The sequence below is a fragment of the Anabrus simplex genome, chromosome 10 (genome assembly GCF_040414725.1).
Source record: "Anabrus simplex isolate iqAnaSimp1 chromosome 10, ASM4041472v1, whole genome shotgun sequence".
Taxonomy (NCBI): domain Eukaryota; kingdom Metazoa; phylum Arthropoda; class Insecta; order Orthoptera; family Tettigoniidae; genus Anabrus; species Anabrus simplex.
This window is the reverse complement of record NC_090274.1, coordinates 34,900,902-34,923,391: the sequence shown is the minus strand read 5'-3', so window position 1 is coordinate 34,923,391 and position 22,490 is coordinate 34,900,902. Positions and strand designations below refer to the sequence as shown.

At 42.3% G+C, this 22,490-nt stretch overlaps 1 long non-coding RNA gene across 1 annotated transcript in view; it reads left to right on the top strand.

Annotated features, from left to right (window-relative positions):
* The first annotated feature begins 6,928 nt into the window (after window positions 1-6,928).
* The window catches only part of LOC136881747 (uncharacterized), a 40,283-nt gene continuing 24,721 nt past the window's right edge, over window positions 6,929-22,490 (top strand). The window contains exons 1-2 of the long non-coding RNA XR_010861035.2: window positions 6,929-7,001; window positions 21,492-21,566. This is a non-coding gene — a long non-coding RNA (uncharacterized lncRNA). The remainder of the gene's footprint in view (window positions 7,002-21,491; window positions 21,567-22,490) is intronic.

Genomic DNA, 22,490 nt, shown 5'->3' with positions numbered 1-22,490 from the left:
CACCATGGGTCGCCTTTACTTGCGAATAGTACCACTATGTTAGGTACTCAATAGGTTTGTGATTAGTAGCAACAGAGTGTGAATCAGTTTGGGTTTTACAGTACCCGTGATTGGTACCACTACATGCGGAACACCACGGGCTTACGTTGCCTGTAATTAGTACCATTATGTGAGAAACACCACGGGTCTGGGCGTTGCCTGTGATTAGTACCCACTATGTGAGGAACACCACGGGATAGTACGAGTCCCTGTGATTAGACACCTATGTGAGGAACACCATGAGTTTGCGTTGCCTATGAGTGGCGCCGTAATGTGAGGAACACCATAGGTCTGCTTTACCTGTGCTACGTGCAATACTTGTGAATAGTACCATAATGTATGGAACACCGTCAGTCTACGTTACTCATGATTCGTACCGCAACATGAGAAAAACCGTGGTTCTACTTTACTAGCGATAAGTGCCGTTGACCTGGATTTTGGACCCCTTGTCCGACTCCATGGCTAAATGGTTAGCCTGCTGACCTTTGGTTACAGGGATCCCGGATTCGATACCCGACAGGGTCGGGAATTTTAACCATCATTGGTTAATTTCGCTGGCACGGGGACTGGGTTTGTATGTCGTCTTCATCATCGTTTCATCCTCATCACGACGCGCAGGTCGCCTACGGGAGTCAAATAGAAAGACCTGCACCTGGCGAGCCGAACATGTCCTCGGACACTCCCGGCACTAAAAGCCATATGCCATTTCATTTGGACCCCTTTAGACAACAAGTAGGCCTATCATCTATTCAGGGCTGTGCTTTGGAAGCAGTCTCTTGGTCAATAATACTATTGTTTTAAGATAGTTTCTGAGATGGTGGGGCATTGCGGGTCGGATTCACTGATTGTTTTAAGTTCATAATCATTGCTCATCGTCGCCTTTTTGAATTCTAGTCAGTGGATTGATTTGTGGAATTATGTTTAACTTTCAGTATTGTGAGTTGGATCCGTTGATTGTTTTAAATTCATATTCATCCGTTCGTTCTTCATCATCACGTTTTGAATTCTGGTCAGTGGACGAATTTTGGACTTTTAAATTGTAATTACATTTCTTATCCTTAGGGACCGATGATACAGATGTTAAGCCCCTTTAAACAACAAGCATCATCATCATTATCATCAAACTAAGTTAATCAGCAGTACGAGCCTTCGCCACTCGATGTCATGAACACTTTGTACAGTTGGTAAGAAAAATACTGAAAGCTGTATTTTTTTTTATTATCAAAATACGTTTTTTAATAGCAACAGTCGTAATTAATATCTTCTGAATTATTGCACCTAGAAGCATGAACCTTTTTAAAAAGTGCTCAGCATCTTATGTCAACTTTAGAACTATAAAAATCTCGAAAATGAACAATCTGTCTCAAGGTCACTTTCCGTGTAACGGGTCACAAATGTCTTTTCAGATTTGTTTCTGGTGAGACATAGTGCTTACATCTCCGGCGATGTTATTTATTTATCGTATGACTTTTAGTGCCGAGAGTGTCTGAGGACATATTCAGCTCGGCTGGTGCAATCTGCGGTTCTGGATGTGGGATGATAAATTAGGGAGAGGGTGAAACCCTTTGTCGGCACATAGCCTACTCTCGGGGTCTGCTCAAGGCTTAATGTCTCCATCCAACGGACAAATCACCATCATCAAGTTTCATATGCCCTCACTCCATATAAACACTGCAGAAAGGTTTGGAATTTAATCCACCGGGCGAGTTGGCCGTGCGGTTAGGGGCGCGCGGCTGTTAGCTTGCATCCGGGCGATAGTGGGTTCGAAACCCACTGTCGGCAGCCCTGAAGATGGTTTTCCGTGGTTTCCAATTTTCACACCTTGATGAAGGCCACGGCCACTTCCTTCCCACTCCTAGGCCTTTCCTATCCTATCGTCGCCGTAAGGCCTATCTGTGTCGGTGCGACGTAAAGCGAAAGAGCAGCAACAACAACAAGGAATTTAATCCGGACTTTTGGCACGCAATCTAGTGATTAGAAATTGCATATCACCACCTCTCCTACCCTGCCGGCCAACATTTTTTTGGTGAAATAATTTTCCATCAACGGGACTCGAACCGGCTAATCACGGTTTCAGACCATACACACTATACGGGCTTTCGACAATATGAAAGTGTCTGAGATATGAGCGATGTTACGAGATGTTGTGTCTGTCTGCTAAATAAATGAGACAAACATTATAAATCGAATGGTAAATTCGTTAAAATAAAATATTATACCGTGCCTGCTATCTAGTATCAACTTGCTTAATTACCTCGTCCGAAAAAGTTGCCCCGAAACACAATTGTTATAATTCTATCGATAATGCAGAACTCCTTCAACCGTTGCCTACGAGATATACATAGGTACTGGTAAAATTTCATATGCTGCGAACATTTATACTAGAGAGCTGACAGTGAATATATTTTATCGACTGTCTTGTCATTTGTGTCTTGTAAACATCAATCTCCCTCGCGCCGACCAGTTCAAACATTCGTTGTGGTTATTCGCGTTGAATAACAACCTGTCGTGGAAACTGGAAAGGGGTAAGGATCATTCAGTGGGGCGTTCCATATTTCGAAATACCAAGGGGTTCGCATCTGTAATCTGTACATATGTTATGGCAAACCATGACATGACATAACATACCGGTACCGTACCATACAGAATGTTCCGTACAGCGGGTACCGGGTAGTTGTTTCGTCGTGGATCGGATTTAGTATAAGGTGGGACACATTCAATACGCAATAACCTGCGGGGATATTTTACAGTTCTTTCTATACAGATTCCCCGCCTTTGGGGACTGCATAAATTAACAATCAAATAAAATACCTATCCGATCCGAACTCGTTTGCTACCCTCTAGCACCGCCCTGGGCGGCGCCAGTGGTTTTGTAAGGTGGGACCACCGACCTATGCGGTCCTATGTCCCTTACCTACGGGGGGTGTTGCTTGGTGCAAGTTATTGCATTCGGCTTTATTATGCTATATTTACTAAGTGGGTTTATATTAATTATCTATATTAGTTTTAACATAAACTACCACTGCTAGTGCTACGTGTATTTACTCTGTTGGTTCTAGCATAACTTATATGTACTGGGTTTGGTCTAGTGTTACTTTCCAGCGACTTTCTGAGTAGTTTGCTTCGCCTGTAGAGCTGCAACCCTTGTTACGTAGTAGTAAGGCAGTTGGACTGGGAGCGATTTGCCTTGATAGCAATGACTTCCTAATAGTGATGGGTCGTTCATGAACGAACTGACTCTTTTGAACGACTCATTGGAGAGAGCTAGCTCAGAGCTAGCTCTCTCAATGAGAGTCGACTCTTGTAAGAGCTAGCTCCCTCGTTGCTCCTTGAGAGCTAGCACGAGCCGACTCTTTTATCAACAGGTAGTCGTTCAATTACGAGTCGACTCTTGCATGAGCTAGCTCCCTCCTTGCTCCCTGAGAGCTAGCACGAGCCGACTCTTTTATCAGCAGCGACTCCAAGAAAGAGCTAGCTCGTCACATCGACTCTCGTTCATTTCTAGCCAATGCCATGCCTCAGATAATCACGTGACGTGCTGAAGCCGCTTTCTTTTTTATAGGCTGCCCAGTCTAGCCTCTTCCCGCATTCAGTCAGTGCTCTGATCTGAGTGCAGAGTGCAGTGGTTCTGGTCTGTTGGTTAGGTACGTTTTTGTGCCATAGTTCTGGCAACTTGCAACGTAACGAAAAAATGAAATGAAATAAACAACATGTTATTGAGCAATACTTACCTGTTCACTTCCTGTATGCACTCATAATCTATGAAGGATGTAGGGCCTAGTATAGATCCAGTAGGTTAGGAGCAAATAAACGACACGAAGTTCGCGTTAACTAACCTCAACTAAGCACGAACAAACAGTCGCTATCCAGAATACTGAATATACCACTCGGCAAGTGGAAACGGCGTAGTTTTATTCTGTCTGAAATAATTAAGAAATACTCTGACAAATCCTCATCTGTTTCTTAAATGAGTTCGTAGTTATGAATTAACATATTGCCAAAATCTTTCGGTTTTACGGTACAGTGGATAAAATAATATACCGTAGTTTTAAATCGAATTAAGGCAAATAGAAAATAACACTAGTTTTGGCTTTAAAATATAGGCTAAATAACTCATACCAACGTGTATACCGCAGTACATTTTCAAATAATTATTTATTGACGTGTAAGAAGTCCGACTCCTTAGCATTGAGACCCTCGCTGCAGAGGGTCCCGGATTCGATTCTCGGCCAAGTCGGGAATGTAATTTTTCTGGCTCGGGAACTGGGTGTTTGTGTTTGTCCCAACACTTTCCTCTTCATATTCAGACAACACACCACAATACCAACTACCATAGAAACACGCAATATTGATTACTTCCCCCCGCATAAGGTTAGCGTCAGGAAGGACATCCGGTCATAAAACAGGGCCAGCCGGGCTGAGTGACTCAAACGGTTGAGGCGCTGGCCTACTGACACCAACTTGGCAGGATCGATCCTGGCTCAGTTCGGTGGTATTTGAAGGTGCTCAAATACGTCAGCCTTGTGTCGGTAGATTTACTGTCACGTAAAAGAACCCCTGCGGGGCTAAATTCTGGCACCTCGGCGTCTCCGAAAACCGTAAATGTAGTTGGTGGGACGTAAAGCCAGTAACATTATTACTTATTATAAAACAGGGCCAAATCCACATTTGCGGAACAGTTCGCACCCGCGAACCCACAAGTGTGGGAAAAGTGATCGAAGCGGAAGAAGAAGAAGTAAGTTTAGATAGTGTAAGGAATGCCAATATATCGAACATATACGACTCATACGGTTTAATCGTTCTTGATAAAAAAAAAAAATAGAAGAGTGTGTGACCATACTGTACACGAAAAATAGGCAAAATGCTATGCGTACTGTAGCATACTTGGTTATATGTACATTTGTGCTGATAGTAGTTTCCATTATTTTCGTTAAAGATCGCGTTTAATCAGTTATGTTTCCTACGCTGCATTAATGAATGAAAGAATCTGTTGTCCCAACGCGGAGTGTCAAGTGAGAAACTCTCTGCAGCTCCAGTCGAAAGAGGATATTCTGATGACATCTTTTGAGTGAAATGTAAACTACGTGCACAGGAATATTCTTCTTATGCTTATCTGGATTGCCGGGGTCGAACGGAAGTATTGCCAATATCTCGAACATACGTCCCGTACGGTGCATTGAATCTTGAAAGACATCATTTTAAGGAGAATGGAACTTAGGCAAAGTAATATTAGATGTTATCAATCAACACTGTGTATTTGTGACACGTTTCTCCGTTACTGTCTATAAAACTTTATCATTGGATTAATTGCGAATGTTGGCAGCGATGTACATTTGTTTTATTCCAAGAGTAGCGTACCAAACTGTACATTGTGTTTCCATCTGTTGTGTAATTCGTGAACTATCTCGCACCATCTCGCTCCTTCAAATAAAAACGGGAGTCGTGATTAATCTAGAAGATGTAAAATCACGCTATTTTGGGCGTTTCTGAATAAAAAACTCATGGCTTAGTGTATACTATAGTAACTTACATCCCATTACATTCTTAAACAATTATTTATTAACGTGTAAGTATTGCCAATATCATGAACATACGTCTCGTCACGGTGCATTCAGTCTTGAAAAGCATCATTTTAAGAAGAAAGGAACATGGGCAAAGTAATATTAGATGGTATCCATTAATACTGCATATTTGTTAATCATTTCTTCGTTACTGTATATAAAGCTTTATAGTTAGATTATTTGCCAATGTTGCCAGGAGTGCATTTGTTTATTTGTTTTATTTCAAGAGAAGCTTTCTGAACTAGACGTTGTGCTGCCATCTGTTGTGGATATAAACTATTTGCGCTATATCGTTCGTTCCCGGAAGTCATACAGAGCGACCGGAAGTCATGAAGAGCGACCGGAAGTCATAAAGAGCCGTCTGCCCTAAACCGGATGAACGAACGAACCTGGAGCGGAGAGCGGCCTCTGACTTCCTGGCTCGCTCCTACCTTTCCGCTCCCAAGAGTCGACTCTTTTGAACGACTCTCAGTTAGGAGCGGGAGCGAATGAGCTAGCTCCCTCAAAAGAGCTAGTTCGACCCTTCACTACTTCCTAAGTAGCAGATTCCGGATTTATTTCGTAGTGTTTGTCACAACTTTACGAGTAGTAACAAAGAGATAGCAGAAGAATAGAAAAAAGATCATTTCAATTCAGCCTTATTTTTCATTTTTATCTAACGAAGCGTATTTTCCCCCACGATATCTTCAGTTTACTCGATAGATATTATATAGAATCGCAGATGTCTATAATCTAATACATACAACACCGACACGAACGCTAGAAATCAGGCCATCGTCCAATACCAGGGTGACCAACCTACGGTCTGGACCGTTCAAATACGTACCAGTCAGAGCCATCTACAGTTAAAGCCTGAAGGTACGTTTGTCACAAATGGAAGACAATAATTGCTTTTACTCAAAGTCTCAAATCCCAGGTTGATTAAGAAATAATACGAAATATTTTATTTTAGAGAATACATACTTTACTGCCTTACAACAACTATTTCTGCTACGTCGCAGCGCTTCCGTAAGTGTTTTGTTTGTCCAACACTGTAGTCTGTGATGTCTTTGCTCACTGAAGTTCTTTGGTGTCGTTTTATTGATTTTTCTCATTCGATATAATTTGATGTGCTGTCACTTCATGTGCATTAACTGATTCATTAAACGATTTATTGGTCCAGGGATCATGCTATTTTTCAACAAAATACCCGCACTCCCACTCGCTAGAAAGATAGCTCGTTGGTGCCAAGAAAAAAACAAACGATGGCGCGAGCAGCGGAATGCAAGACATTTGGCCAAAGATAACAAAAATCGCAGACATAGCACTCCCATTTATCGGTGCTAGCCCTGGACCTCAAGGAAGACACAAAACACGGCGCAAGCAACGGAATGCAACACCATGGACTCCTATTTACAGCCAGTAAATACGTATACATATTTCTTGCTAGTAACGACGGTATTTCTTAATCAACCTGGGATTTGAGACTTTATTTGAGTAAATCAATGATTACTTTTCGTTTGTGACAAATATTACAGTGATATTTCGTGAATCAACATCGTTCACGTAACCTTCATTAATTTCCACTTACTTATAAAATTAGAAATAGGCTAAGATGTCGACCGGGCTGAATTAATACCTTAGCCTTCATTCAGGCTTTTATATAGGCCTCTATTTAAATTTCACCATTGGTCCATATAAGTAGTTTCCAGTGAATGAGAATGATAGTGGCACCCACTGTTCAATCCCCCTGTGGGTGGGGGCGGTAGAATAACACCCACGGTATCCCCTGCCTGTCGTAAGAGGCGACTAAAAGGGGCTCTGATCTTTGGAGCGTGGGTTGGTGACCACGGGGCCCTCAGCTGAGTCCCGGCATTGCTTCCACTTACTTGTGCCAGGCTCCTCACTTTCATCTATCCTATCCGACCTCTCTTGGTCAACACTTGTTCTTTTCCGACCCCGACGCTATTAGGTTTGCGAGGGCTAGGGAGTCTTTCATTTTCATGCCCTTCGTGGCCCTTGTCTTTCTTTGACCGATATCTTCATTTTTCGAAGTGTCGGATCCCTTCCATTTTCCTCTCTGATTAGTGTTATATAGAGGATGGTTGCCTAGTTGTACTTCCTCTTAAAACAATAATCACCACCACCACCCACTGTTCAAGAGTTTTACTGTAGTATCTAAATACAGTATGTGAGAAAATAATAAGAGTGTGTAGGTCAGTGACTTGTTGCTTATAAGTGAGCTGCAGGTCCTTGTCATCGACTTTAATCGTTTCAGTTTCTGGTGTTACTTCCCAAGAGCCTTTGTAGGTTAAGTAGCCAAAAAAAAAAAAAAAACCGTAAAACGATACCTGAAGTAGCGTAGAAGAGAGATCCTTCCTTTTTTGTTTGCTAGGGACCTACCAACCTGCCCCTAGAAGTATTATTATTATACTTAGGCCTACATGGGAGAATTAAAATGGGGGCATTGTAAATCTCAGATTAGGGACCTTTTTCTATGCTTGGGTTTTCTATTGCCTCCAATAGAGCTCGCATCATTTGTGCCTTCAAGGCTGCCTGCACCTGTCCACCTTTCAATGCTTGATAAATTAATACAATTTAAGAGTTAAATTTAGTTTTTTTTTTAACAATTGGCTTTACGTCGCACCAACAGATAGGTCTTATGGTGACAATGGGATAGGAAAGACCTAGGAGTGGGAAGGAAACGGCCGTGGTCTTAATTAAGGTACAGCCCGAGCATTTACCTGCTGTGAAAGTGGGAAACCATGGAAAACCATCTTCAGGGCTGCCAACAGTGGGGTTCGAACCCACTAACTCCCGGATGCAAGCTCACAGCTGTGCGGCCTAACCACATGGCCAACTCTCCCGGTAATCATATTTTCTTTGGTACATGTTTTGACCTTTTATGATTATCAAATAGGTCTACAGCTAACAGAAACAATGAGTAACATTTTAAAATATATGAATGAATGAATAAATAAAATGATGTGTATCATTATTGGATAAAAACATTATTTTAAAAAACTCAGTAAATTGTCTGTCATAAAATCTTCTTGCTTCTGTCCATATTAAAATTCACAATATAACTGTTTAAACTCCTCTTGTTTATTTTAAAAGACTAACATGTTGTCTTTAACTTCTTTATTCTATATGTACGCTGATGACATAGTCCTAGGTTCACAGACCAAAGCTGACCTTCAAGAAGCCTTAAACAAACTGAACATTTTGGCTGAAAACAATAAATATGTCATAAACCAGGAAAGAACAGTATATACCGTATGGTTTTTCGAAAAGGGGGCAGCGTACCAACCAAAGACAAGATATTACAAGGAACAAAACAAATAGATCTGGTGAATCCATTCAAGTACTTAGGACTTACTCTACAGACATCAAGAACATCATACAGGATCAGGATCCACATCGGTGAAAGAGCAACTACTGCAATAAGAGCCATGTACGATCTGAAGAATATAACGAAGCTCTCTCTGAATACAGCTATGACTCTGGTCAACGCTAAAATAGTACCAATTATCACGTATGGCTTGGAACTGATATGGGAATTCCTATCAAAGATCTAGAGACAATGGAAAAAGTGAAATCAAACAATCAATCAATCAATACTGATCTGCATTTAGGGCAGTCGCCCAGGTGGCAGATTCCCTATCTGTTGCTTTCCTACCTTTTTCCGAAATGATTTCAAAGAAATTGGAAATTTATTGAACATCTCCCTTGGTAAGTTATTCCAATCCCTAACTCCCCTTCCTATAAACGAATATTTGCCCCAGTTTGTCCTCTTGAATTCCAACTTTATCTTCATATTGTGATCTTTCCTACTTTTATAAACGCCATTCAAACTTATTTGTCTACTAATGTCATTCCACGCCATCTCTCCGCTGACAGCTCGGAACATACCACTTATGATATAGATGTTGATTCCCATAGGGAATCTGAAATATTTGTCCTGAATGAGTAAATTTATAATACCAATATAAATGGTCCGTTATTGGACATTATAAATTTTCCAGCCAACTCATTCTTGGTTGCCAGCGTTTCGCCCTCGTGTGCTAGGGTGGGCTCATCAGTTGGTACCTAGCACACCTACCAATACGCTGGCTAGTGCATACCGTGGAGGCCACTGCGTAGGCTACTGAAGCCACCGGCAGTGCCAATGCACTAAGAGACTTTGTCTCATTATCAAAAATTGATGCCTGCTTGGCCATCAGATGATATAGATGTTGATTCCCATAGGGAATCTGAAATATTTGTCCTGAATGAGTAAATTTATAATACCAATATAAATGGTCCGTTATTGGACATTATAAATTTTCCAGCCAACTCATTCTTGGTTGCCAGCGTTTCGCCCTCGTGTGCTAGGGTGGGCTCATCAGTTGGTACCTAGCACACCTACCAATACGCTGGCTAGTGCATACCGTGGAGGCCACTGCGTAGGCTACTGAAGCCACCGGCAGTGCCAATGCACTAAGAGACTTTGTCTCATTATCAAAAATTGATGCCTGCTTGGCCATCAGATGATATAGATGTTGATTCCCATAGGGAATCTGAAATATTTGTCCTGAATGAGTAAATTTATAATACCAATATAAATGGTCCGTTATTGGACATTATAAATTTTCCAGCCAACTCATTCTTGGTTGCCAGCGTTTCGCCCTCGTGTGCTAGGGTGGGCTCATCAGTTGGTACCTAGCACACCTACCAATACGCTGGCTAGTGCATACCGTGGAGGCCACTGCGTAGGCTACTGAAGCCACCGGCAGTGCCAATGCACTAAGAGACTTTGTCTCATTATCAAAAATTGATGCCTGCTTGGCCATCAGATGATATAGATGTTGATTCCCATAGGGAATCTGAAATATTTGTCCTGAATGAGTAAATTTATAATACCAATATAAATGGTCCGTTATTGGACATTATAAATTTTCCAGCCAACTCATTCTTGGTTGCCAGCGTTTCGCCCTCGTGTGCTAGGGTGGGCTCATCAGTTGGTACCTAGCACACCTACCAATACGCTGGCTAGTGCATACCGTGGAGGCCACTGCGTAGGCTACTGAAGCCACCGGCAGTGCCAATGCACTAAGAGACTTTGTCTCATTATCAAAAATTGATGCCTGCTTGGCCATCAGATGATATAGATGTTGATTCCCATAGGGAATCTGAAATATTTGTCCTGAATGAGTAAATTTATAATACCAATATAAATGGTCCGTTATTGGACATTATAAATTTTCCAGCCAACTCATTCTTGGTTGCCAGCGTTTCGCCCTCGTGTGCTAGGGTGGGCTCATCAGTTGGTACCTAGCACACCTACCAATACGCTGGCTAGTGCATACCGTGGAGGCCACTGCGTAGGCTACTGAAGCCACCGGCAGTGCCAATGCACTAAGAGACTTTGTCTCATTATCAAAAATTGATGCCTGCTTGGCCATCAGATGATATAGATGTTGATTCCCATAGGGAATCTGAAATATTTGTCCTGAATGAGTAAATTTATAATACCAATATAAATGGTCCGTTATTGGACATTATAAATTTTCCAGCCAACTCATTCTTGGTTGCCAGCGTTTCGCCCTCGTGTGCTAGGGTGGGCTCATCAGTTGGTACCTAGCACACCTACCAATACGCTGGCTAGTGCATACCGTGGAGGCCACTGCGTAGGCTACTGAAGCCACCGGCAGTGCCAATGCACTAAGAGACTTTGTCTCATTATCAAAAATTGATGCCTGCTTGGCCATCAGATGATATAGATGTTGATTCCCATAGGGAATCTGAAATATTTGTCCTGAATGAGTAAATTTATAATACCAATATAAATGGTCCGTTATTGGACATTATAAATTTTCCAGCCAACTCATTCTTGGTTGCCAGCGTTTCGCCCTCGTGTGCTAGGGTGGGCTCATCAGTTGGTACCTAGCACACCTACCAATACGCTGGCTAGTGCATACCGTGGAGGCCACTGCGTAGGCTACTGAAGCCACCGGCAGTGCCAATGCACTAAGAGACTTTGTCTCATTATCAAAAATTGATGCCTGCTTGGCCATCAGATGATATAGATGTTGATTCCCATAGGGAATCTGAAATATTTGTCCTGAATGAGTAAATTTATAATACCAATATAAATGGTCCGTTATTGGACATTATAAATTTTCCAGCCAACTCATTCTTGGTTGCCAGCGTTTCGCCCTCGTGTGCTAGGGTGGGCTCATCAGTTGGTACCTAGCACACCTACCAATACGCTGGCTAGTGCATACCGTGGAGGCCACTGCGTAGGCTACTGAAGCCACCGGCAGTGCCAATGCACTAAGAGACTTTGTCTCATTATCAAAAATTGATGCCTGCTTGGCCATCAGATGATATAGATGTTGATTCCCATAGGGAATCTGAAATATTTGTCCTGAATGAGTAAATTTATAATACCAATATAAATGGTCCGTTATTGGACATTATAAATTTTCCAGCCAACTCATTCTTGGTTGCCAGCGTTTCGCCCTCGTGTGCTAGGGTGGGCTCATCAGTTGGTACCTAGCACACCTACCAATACGCTGGCTAGTGCATACCGTGGAGGCCACTGCGTAGGCTACTGAAGCCACCGGCAGTGCCAATGCACTAAGAGACTTTGTCTCATTATCAAAAATTGATGCCTGCTTGGCCATCAGATGATATAGATGTTGATTCCCATAGGGAATCTGAAATATTTGTCCTGAATGAGTAAATTTATAATACCAATATAAATGGTCCGTTATTGGACATTATAAATTTTCCAGCCAACTCATTCTTGGTTGCCAGCGTTTCGCCCTCGTGTGCTAGGGTGGGCTCATCAGTTGGTACCTAGCACACCTACCAATACGCTGGCTAGTGCATACCGTGGAGGCCACTGCGTAGGCTACTGAAGCCACCGGCAGTGCCAATGCACTAAGAGACTTTGTCTCATTATCAAAAATTGATGCCTGCTTGGCCATCAGATGATATAGATGTTGATTCCCATAGGGAATCTGAAATATTTGTCCTGAATGAGTAAATTTATAATACCAATATAAATGGTCCGTTATTGGACATTATAAATTTTCCAGCCAACTCATTCTTGGTTGCCAGCGTTATGCACTAGCCAGCGTATTGGTAGGTGTGCTAGGTACCAACTGATGAGCCCACCCTAGCACACGAGGGCGAAACGCTGGCAACCAAGAATGAGTTGGCTGGAAAATTTATAATGTCCAATAACGGACCATTTATATTGGTATTATAAATTTACTCATTCAGGACAAATATTTCAGATTCCCTATGGGAATCAACATCTATATCATCTGATGGCCAAGCAGGCATCAATTTTTGATAATGAGACAAAGTCTCTTAGTGCATTGGCACTGCCGGTGGCTTCAGTAGCCTACGCAGTGGCCTCCACGGTATGCACTAGCCAGCGTATTGGTAGGTGTGCTAGGTACCAACTGATGAGCCCACCCTAGCACACGAGGGCGAAACGCTGGCAACCAAGAATGAGTTGGCTGGAAAATTTATAATGTCCAATAACGGACCATTTATATTGGTATTATAAATTTACTCATTCAGGACAAATATTTCAGATTCCCTATGGGAATCAACATCTATATCATCTGATGGCCAAGCAGGCATCAATTTTTGATAATGAGACAAAGTCTCTTAGTGCATTGGCACTGCCGGTGGCTTCAGTAGCCTACGCAGTGGCCTCCACGGTATGCACTAGCCAGCGTATTGGTAGGTGTGCTAGGTACCAACTGATGAGCCCACCCTAGCACACGAGGGCGAAACGCTGGCAACCAAGAATGAGTTGGCTGGAAAATTTATAATGTCCAATAACGGACCATTTATATTGGTATTATAAATTTACTCATTCAGGACAAATATTTCAGATTCCCTATGGGAATCAACATCTATATCATCTGATGGCCAAGCAGGCATCAATTTTTGATAATGAGACAAAGTCTCTTAGTGCATTGGCACTGCCGGTGGCTTCAGTAGCCTACGCAGTGGCCTCCACGGTATGCACTAGCCAGCGTATTGGTAGGTGTGCTAGGTACCAACTGATGAGCCCACCCTAGCACACGAGGGCGAAACGCTGGCAACCAAGAATGAGTTGGCTGGAAAATTTATAATGTCCAATAACGGACCATTTATATTGGTATTATAAATTTACTCATTCAGGACAAATATTTCAGATTCCCTATGGGAATCAACATCTATATCATCTGATGGCCAAGCAGGCATCAATTTTTGATAATGAGACAAAGTCTCTTAGTGCATTGGCACTGCCGGTGGCTTCAGTAGCCTACGCAGTGGCCTCCACGGTATGCACTAGCCAGCGTATTGGTAGGTGTGCTAGGTACCAACTGATGAGCCCACCCTAGCACACGAGGGCGAAACGCTGGCAACCAAGAATGAGTTGGCTGGAAAATTTATAATGTCCAATAACGGACCATTTATATTGGTATTATAAATTTACTCATTCAGGACAAATATTTCAGATTCCCTATGGGAATCAACATCTATATCATCTGATGGCCAAGCAGGCATCAATTTTTGATAATGAGACAAAGTCTCTTAGTGCATTGGCACTGCCGGTGGCTTCAGTAGCCTACGCAGTGGCCTCCACGGTATGCACTAGCCAGCGTATTGGTAGGTGTGCTAGGTACCAACTGATGAGCCCACCCTAGCACACGAGGGCGAAACGCTGGCAACCAAGAATGAGTTGGCTGGAAAATTTATAATGTCCAATAACGGACCATTTATATTGGTATTATAAATTTACTCATTCAGGACAAATATTTCAGATTCCCTATGGGAATCAACATCTATATCATCTGATGGCCAAGCAGGCATCAATTTTTGATAATGAGACAAAGTCTCTTAGTGCATTGGCACTGCCGGTGGCTTCAGTAGCCTACGCAGTGGCCTCCACGGTATGCACTAGCCAGCGTATTGGTAGGTGTGCTAGGTACCAAATGATGAGCCCACCCTAGCACACGAGGGCGAAACGCTGGCAACCAAGAATGAGTTGGCTGGAAAATTTATAATGTCCAATAACGGACCATTTATATTGGTATTACATACCACTTAGTCGAGCAGCTCTTCTTCTTTCTCTCAATTCTTCCCAACCCAAACATCGCAACATTTTTGTAACGCTACTCTTTTGTCGGAAATCACTCGGAACAAATTGAGCTGCTTTTCTTTGGATTTTTTCCAGTTCTTGAATCAGGTAATCCTGGTGAGGGTCCCATACACTGGAACCATACTCTAGTTGGGGTCTTACCAGAGACTTATATGCCCTCTCCTTTACATCCTTACTACAACCCCTAAACACCCTCATAACCATGTGCAGAGATCTGTACCCTTTATTTACAATCCCATTTATGTGATTACCCCAATGAAGATCTTTCCTTATATTAACTCCTAGATACTTACAATGATCCCCAAAAGAAACTTTCACCCCATCAACGCAGTAATTAAAACTGAGAGGACTTTTCCTATTTGTGAGACTCACAACTTGACTTTTAACCCCGTTTATCAACATACCATTGCCTGCTGTCCATCTCACAACATTTTCGAGGTCACGTTGCAGTTGCTCACAATCTTGTAACTTATTTATCACTCTATAGAGAATAACATCAGCCCGCCTGGTGGCCATGATCGTTAAGGCGCTGAAGTCTAAAACGGTCTAACACCGAGGTTAGCCGGTTCGAGTCCCGTTGGTCGAAAAAATTTTCACCATCAGAATGTTGGCCGGCAGGGTAGGGGAGGTGGTGGTATACAATTTCTAATCACTAGATTGCGTGCCAAAAGCCTGGATTAAATTCCAAACCTCTCCGCAGTGCTCATATGGAGTGAGGGCATATGACGCTGTTGATGGTGATTCGTCCGTCGGATGGGGACGTTGAGCCTTGAGCAGACCCCTTGGTGCTATTCGACAGGAGTAGGCTATGTGCCGGCACCGGGTTTCACCCTCTCCCTACTATCATATATCACGTCATTCATTTCATCTCTCATTAACTCCTCTGATGAGGTTGACGTCAGGAAGGGCATCCGGTCATAAAAAACCGCCACGACAAATTCATCTCACCTCATACCCGACCCCGTAGGGAAACGGGACAAGGGCTGGACAAACAAACAGAGAATAACATCATCCGCAAAAAGCCTTACCTCCGATTTCACTCCTTTACTCATATCATTTATATATATAAGAAAACATAAAGGTCCGATAACACTGCCCTGAGGAACTCCCCTCTCAACTATTACAGGGTCAGACAAAACAAAAGTCTGCTTCCTATAAAAAAAAAATTTTTTTTTAAAGCCAGCCTTCAGAATAGCAAAAAAAATGTGCCTTCAAGGCTTGCATATGAACTTGCAAGAGGAACCATCTTCATTGAGGACTTGAGATGTCACTTAATGCTGCCATCAACCAGTCAAGAGAGGAAACTACTGACCCTCCGACGAGACAAGTGGATGAAAAAGAAAAAATTCTACTCTATAGACGCCATGAATGATAGAGGATGGACAAAAGAAAACCATGACATGTGTTCTGCACTGACAAGGCTGGCAATACATGGATTCCACCGCAGAATATGCAAGGTTACCAAACATAATGAACCCAACAAAGACTGTTTATGTAGTTTGTGGGATTAGTTCTGAGACAAATATCACTTCTGGTGCAAGAATCGCAAGAAAACCCTACTAGATTATAGCAGAGACTTACCACCTACAATTCTCTATGTAGCCTAAATTTGTATGCTCTTATATAAAGTGGACCTTGAAATTGTATAGACAGCTTCTGATCAATGAACATCAATGCAGAAACGTTGTTGTGAAGTTGATTGTATGCAACTTTACGTAGGATTTGTTGTGCTGACCATACAACACCTCATAATCTGCAGGCCGTCGGGCTGAGCAGCGGTTGCTTGGTAGGCCAAGGCCCTTCAGGGCTGTAGTGCCATGGGGTTTGGTTTGGTTCACTTTTTGTCACATTTAGCAAGACTCCAGGGGATGCTAAAGACCTCTTAGCCTCTTTGCAGCCCTAACTTGGGGACTTATGCTCCCTGATTCTCTTTACTTGCCCCCATTCCAATGGTCTTGTCACCTGCTGGATCTAAGCTGGCAGCCTTGTATAGCATGTTGTGACATCATCCAAACCAGGCCATGTTAGACCTGTAACTTGCCTTTCGTGAAGACTCAACAGAAGCTTTACCCAGTTCCTTGCAATTTATTTTAAGTACATGAATTTGTTCTTAATTCACAGCCTCTGTAGTGGTAATGGATCATTACATTTTGTGGGGTTGGTGTTGGCCATCATGCCTGTTTTGGGTACTGTAGTTAGCACGACGAACATCAAGATAGGTCCAGGGTGTCAGTCGATTGTGGGTCCATTGCAAGAATGAACAGGACTGGTGATAAGGCTGAGAGCTGTGAAACATACTAGATTTCCCTGCAGAAGCTTGAATGTAGTTTCAAGGCTCTGTATATAAATGGAGCATCTCTTAAGACTTCATAGGGGAGTACTGAGGCATAGGAGTACAGAGAAGCAGTGACAGTGAGCACAGTCCCACAATGGTGAGCAGTCATACTCATCTCAAATAGGCAGCATAATTACGCCTATAGAAACCAAACGAAACTGAAACTTGGTAGCTGTATACATGCATAGGACAAATAAATAAACTAATAAATGAAACTGAACTCACCAGTATTTACATAAGATGTTGAAAGTTATCTTGTTACGCTGTGATGCAAGCTTCACATCTTACGAGATTTAGAAACAGTCTTTGCAGTTTCAGTATTATTCCTCTTAACTTTTCCTTTGAGAGTTCCCCATAGATAAAATTCACATGTGCTTAAATCAGGCAAACGAAGGGACCATAGGTCTTTACTGAAGATCTCATCATCATCAAACACTTCCTGCAACTGCCGCATAGAGCTGCACGCTGTATGGTCTGTCGCACTGTCCTACTGAAAATAGCAATACTTTTTTTCTTCTTCAGTCAGTTCAGCAAAAAATGGTTTGAGAATGCTGTGAATATAATGGCCGGAGGTAATCGTGTCGTGAAAAGAATATCTGACTGATAATTCATCGGGCACTAATAGCGCACCGTACACCCACCTTCAGATCGTGCAGAAGTTGTGGCTATAAAGTATATGGGTTCTCTTTATCCCAGATCCTATCCACTCAAATGAAATCATGCTTCGTCACTCATAAAAAGAAAGTTCGGATCCACTATACCATCGTGGACACTGTACTTCAAACAAAATCCCCATGGTACTACAGCCCTGACGGTCCTTGGCCTACCAAGGGACCGCTGCTCAGCCTGGAGGCCTGCATATTATGAGGTGACATATTGTCAATGCAACGAATCCTCTCAGCCATTATTCTTCGCCCCCCCCCCCCGGTAGAATAACACCCACGGTATCCCCTGCCTGTCGTAAGAGGCGACTAAAAGGGGCCCCAGGGGCTCTGAACTTTGGAGCGTGGGTTGGCGACCACGAGGCCCTTAGCTGAGTCCTGGCATTGCTTCCACTTACTTGTGCCAGGCTCCTCACTTTCATCTATCCTATCCGACCTCTCTTGGTCAACTCTTGTTCTTTTCCGACCCCGACGCTATTAGGTTTGCGAGGGCTAGGGAGTCTTTCATTTTCATGCCCTTCGTGGCCCTTGTCTTCCTTTGGCCGATATCTTCATTTTTCGAAGTGTCGGGCCCCTTCCATTTTTTCTCTCTGATTACTGTTATATAGAGGATGGTTGCCTAGTTGTACTTCCTCTTAAAACAATAATCACCACCACCACCATTATTCTTGGCTTTTTAGACCAGGGTCATCATAGCTTGGTTCTTTGCTGAACTACTAGAGATGATTTTTCTCTCTTAACCTGTGTGTCAGCAAACAGAAGATTCTTTTATAATTGAACAACGATGAGAGGTTTCAAGCGGATTTCATGTCACCACTTTGTTGTCAAATGGCTAGGTCATCAGCCCAGAGGCTGGTTGGATCCTCAAATAGCACCACCAAAGACTATCCAGTTATAGGGAAACCGCAAAAACCAATGGCAGCACCAAAATGAGGCGTACTGGGCAAGATGAGGAGTAAGGTAGTTTGCCATTGCTTTCCTCACTGGACCAGAAGGTGCTACTGCAGCACGACTGACCCTATGAGCAACACCTTTCATAACACTCAGATGCACTAGTCGTGCTCTGAATGTCATACTCAGCACCACCCATACCCCAGCAGCTTCCATATTGTCACAGCCATGGATGAGACTGGGACTTTGGTGGAAGCTACACTTTGCTCTGGCCTGTGCCAAAAGACGGATACAAAAATACTGCATCCATCAAGAAATGGCAACAGACGGGGACATGTATATAACTCCTTTTTTTGTTATGCTAATTTTATTATTTAACTTTTGTGCTTCGCTAGGCTGAAGATATCCCCAAGAGGGACGAAACATGTACCTTTAACTTCGCTTTAAGAAAAAAACCTTTGTAAGTAATTGTAAAGATGGAACTTTTAATGTGAATATCATTAAACTGTTCAAGTTGACAATATGGGCTAAACATGTCATACATTACTTGTAATTTAATGAGTGTTCTGTGAAAAATGAAGTTGTTATTCTAAAATCAAATGTGTCACTATTTGTGCACCACCCTATAGTGTATCAGCCATGTGGCTGGTTTGCTCCTGTAATAACAGCTCTCCAGTTGTCATGGCAGTGGGCCTTCTATTGTAATGGCCCAAAGGTCTGAACTCCCACTTCTTGCTTCTGTTGGTCGATGAAACTGTGCCATGGTCTTCCTTTTTGTTTCTGTTATGTCTTGTAGTGAGCCTGTGTGTCGCAGCGTGAGCCCATTCCAGGCAAGTCGTCTTTCACGAAGCTGTTCAAGCAGTACACTTCCTTCACCAACTAGAATGAGTAGCTCAATCTGTCTAAGGAATCTTAAACACCAACTTTCAAATGTGTGGATACGACTATCAGCATCTACGTTTCTCCACAGTATAACGCCACTGACAAAATGAATATCTTAAGAAATTGGTTCCTCAGCTCTAGGCTCAAGGCACTGTGTAGATCCTGCTCTTGCCATTCCAAGTATCTAAAGGAAGATACCTATTTGAGTGCCACACCATAAATGGAACTGTGGGCATCTTTCCATTGATTTACTTGAATTAATTTAATTAATTATGTGACTTAAATAGTTGAAATCTCTGGCTGGGAATGGAACCTGTAGCCCTCTGAATTGAAAGCCGATACACTGATCAATCAGCCAGGGAGCTGGACAATGCTACCAAAATTTTATTAATTATTTAAAAAAATTGTTTCTCTGGTGATAGGTGTAGGAGCCTCCATGGCTCAGGTGGCAGCGAGCCAGCCTCTCTCCACTGCGTTCCGTGGTGCAAATCCCGGTCACTCCATGTGAGATTGGCGCTGGCCAAAGTAGAGGCGGGGCAGGTTTTTCTCAGAGTATTCCAGTTGTCCCTGTTATATTTCATTTCATCCGTCAGTCATTAATCATTGCACCAGAGGAGTCCGACAGTCTTCAGCAGCCGGCACAATTCCTATTCGCCGCTAGATGGGGGCTTCATTCATTCATTCATTCCATTCTTGACCCAGTCATAATTGTAGATTGAGATTTCCGATCGCATCTCAGCCCAAAGGTGTGCAGATTACGAGGTGTCTTGTGGTCGGCGCGACAAATGCCCGTTTTTCTTGGCTTTCTAGACCGGGGCCGCCATCTCACCGTCAGATAGCTCCTCAACTGTAATCACGTAGGCTGAGTGGACTTCGAACTCAGATCCGAGCAAAAAAATGCCTGGCCTGGCCGGGAATCAAACTCAGGGCCTCCGGGTAAAAGGAAGGCAAGCTGCCCCTACACCGCAAGGCTGGCTAAAGTTAAAAACTAACCTACGTAAAATACAGTACATAATGTACGGAACAACTATGTAAAATTTAAATATTATCACTCATATTAATTACTACAAACAAACACCAGTGTGTTTTTATTTTTTATTTTACAGGTATGCTTTATTGGTTGGCAGACTGGAAAGCTTTAAAGTTACAGATCCTCCTACCAGTTGTGGTCACGATCCTCTTCACCTTTCTACAGGTGTTCCTGTGAAACAGTGTCTTGTAGAATTGATATTCCCAATAATCGTTGAAATCAAATTAAGGTTCCCGACTGAGTTTTGATTGAGAGTCTAGTTGTATTGTCGTTCCATCTTGCATACTACACCTTTTACATAATTTTTCTTTATCGATCTGTTGTTGTCGTACCTTCCTTGTTCTAAGATTGGAAAATATTAAGACTTTCAGAGTGGGTGGTACTTTAGACATTCCTAGAAATATGAGAACATATGTCTGATAATAGTGTAAAACTCTTGTACGTGGATTATTTATCATATTGCCGGGCTGAGTGGCTCACACGGTGAGGTGCTGGCCTTCTGACTCCAAGTTGGCAGGTTCGATCCGGTAGTTCTGTCCGGTGGTATTTGAAGGTGCTCAAATACGTCAGCCTCATGTCGGTAGATTTTACTGGGATAGAAAAGAACTCTTGCGGGACAAAATTCTCATACCTCGGCAGCTCCGAAAAACCGTCAAAGTAGTTAGTGGGACGTATAGCGAATAACATTATTATTTACTGTTATCATATCGTTGGCCTGGTTCTAATACCATGTATCTGACAATGCTCCTCCTATAAGTTATTTTCCTTATGACTTGTCACTTCTTCCAGCCACATATTGAGATTTAGTCCATCAGAACAATTTTCTTTGTGTTCATATTCATATGCCTATATGTAAAGGAAAATGAACCTCACCATACCGTATTGTCTGTATGAAGTATTTATGAACTCCTACAGTATAATGTATTTTATCTAAATAATATTTTTTGGGTTATTGTAGGTCAGCCAGTCTTCTCTCAGTTGCCTGCAGAGTGGAATCAGAACATCCAGATTGGGGTGAAGTTTTAAAGCTATGGTGAGTGCACGTGCAAAATTATAAGTCATTATATAAAACACTAGCTTGCCTACCATCTGTCACAATCAGGTTGGGGAGTTTTCATTATAATGGCAGACACTCACTCTCCACCTGCTTTTTCACATCCTCCGAAAGACTGTCTTAGTGGTTTTCCCTAGTAAAATGAACATAGGTCATTACAATGATGTCAGTAGGAATGGCACGATTAAAAGCAATATGAAATACTTAATCAAATGAAACCACCATGCATTTTCTCACTTTTAACGAACGGTACTACGCTACATGTAATTAATCTCACATAATAGAACCGTATTGAAGATAATATATTAAGGTTATAAAATTATAAAAATTATAAAATAATTTCTTAAATAATTATTTAAGACACCTCATGATTATTTTATAATTCAATGAGTGTATTGTATTGTATTGAGTAGGTGGTTGCGAATAAAAGGATTTTATAATCTTAACAGTACTACGCTGCCGATCTAACAGTCCGAAGTTCCAGAGCTGGAATGACCAAGCCGCAGACAGCCGTGATCCGTGAACAATTCGTCTTTTTTCAGCAGGCGGGGGCAGGATAGTGGGGGTCCCAGGGCAGATCTATGCCCTTTTACTAATCTGTTTCCTAGGAGTACCCAATGAGTCAGAAAATCTCATTTCACTGCACTGGTGGCAGAAAAATCTATCTGACTTGGAGGCAAATTTTTCCTCCTTTCCAGAGGAGAAAACCCCTCTTCACTGCTAATTTGGAATAAAATAATGTAGAATTTAATAAAAGTGGAGAGGAAAATGCTTTTGTTAAGAAACGGCTCTTTTCAGGGTTGAATTTTGAATGATTTAATGAATTATGGAGATATAATTTGGAATAGGCCTAAATTGTAATTCTAGACCAGGTCAAACTACTACTACTACTACTACTACTAC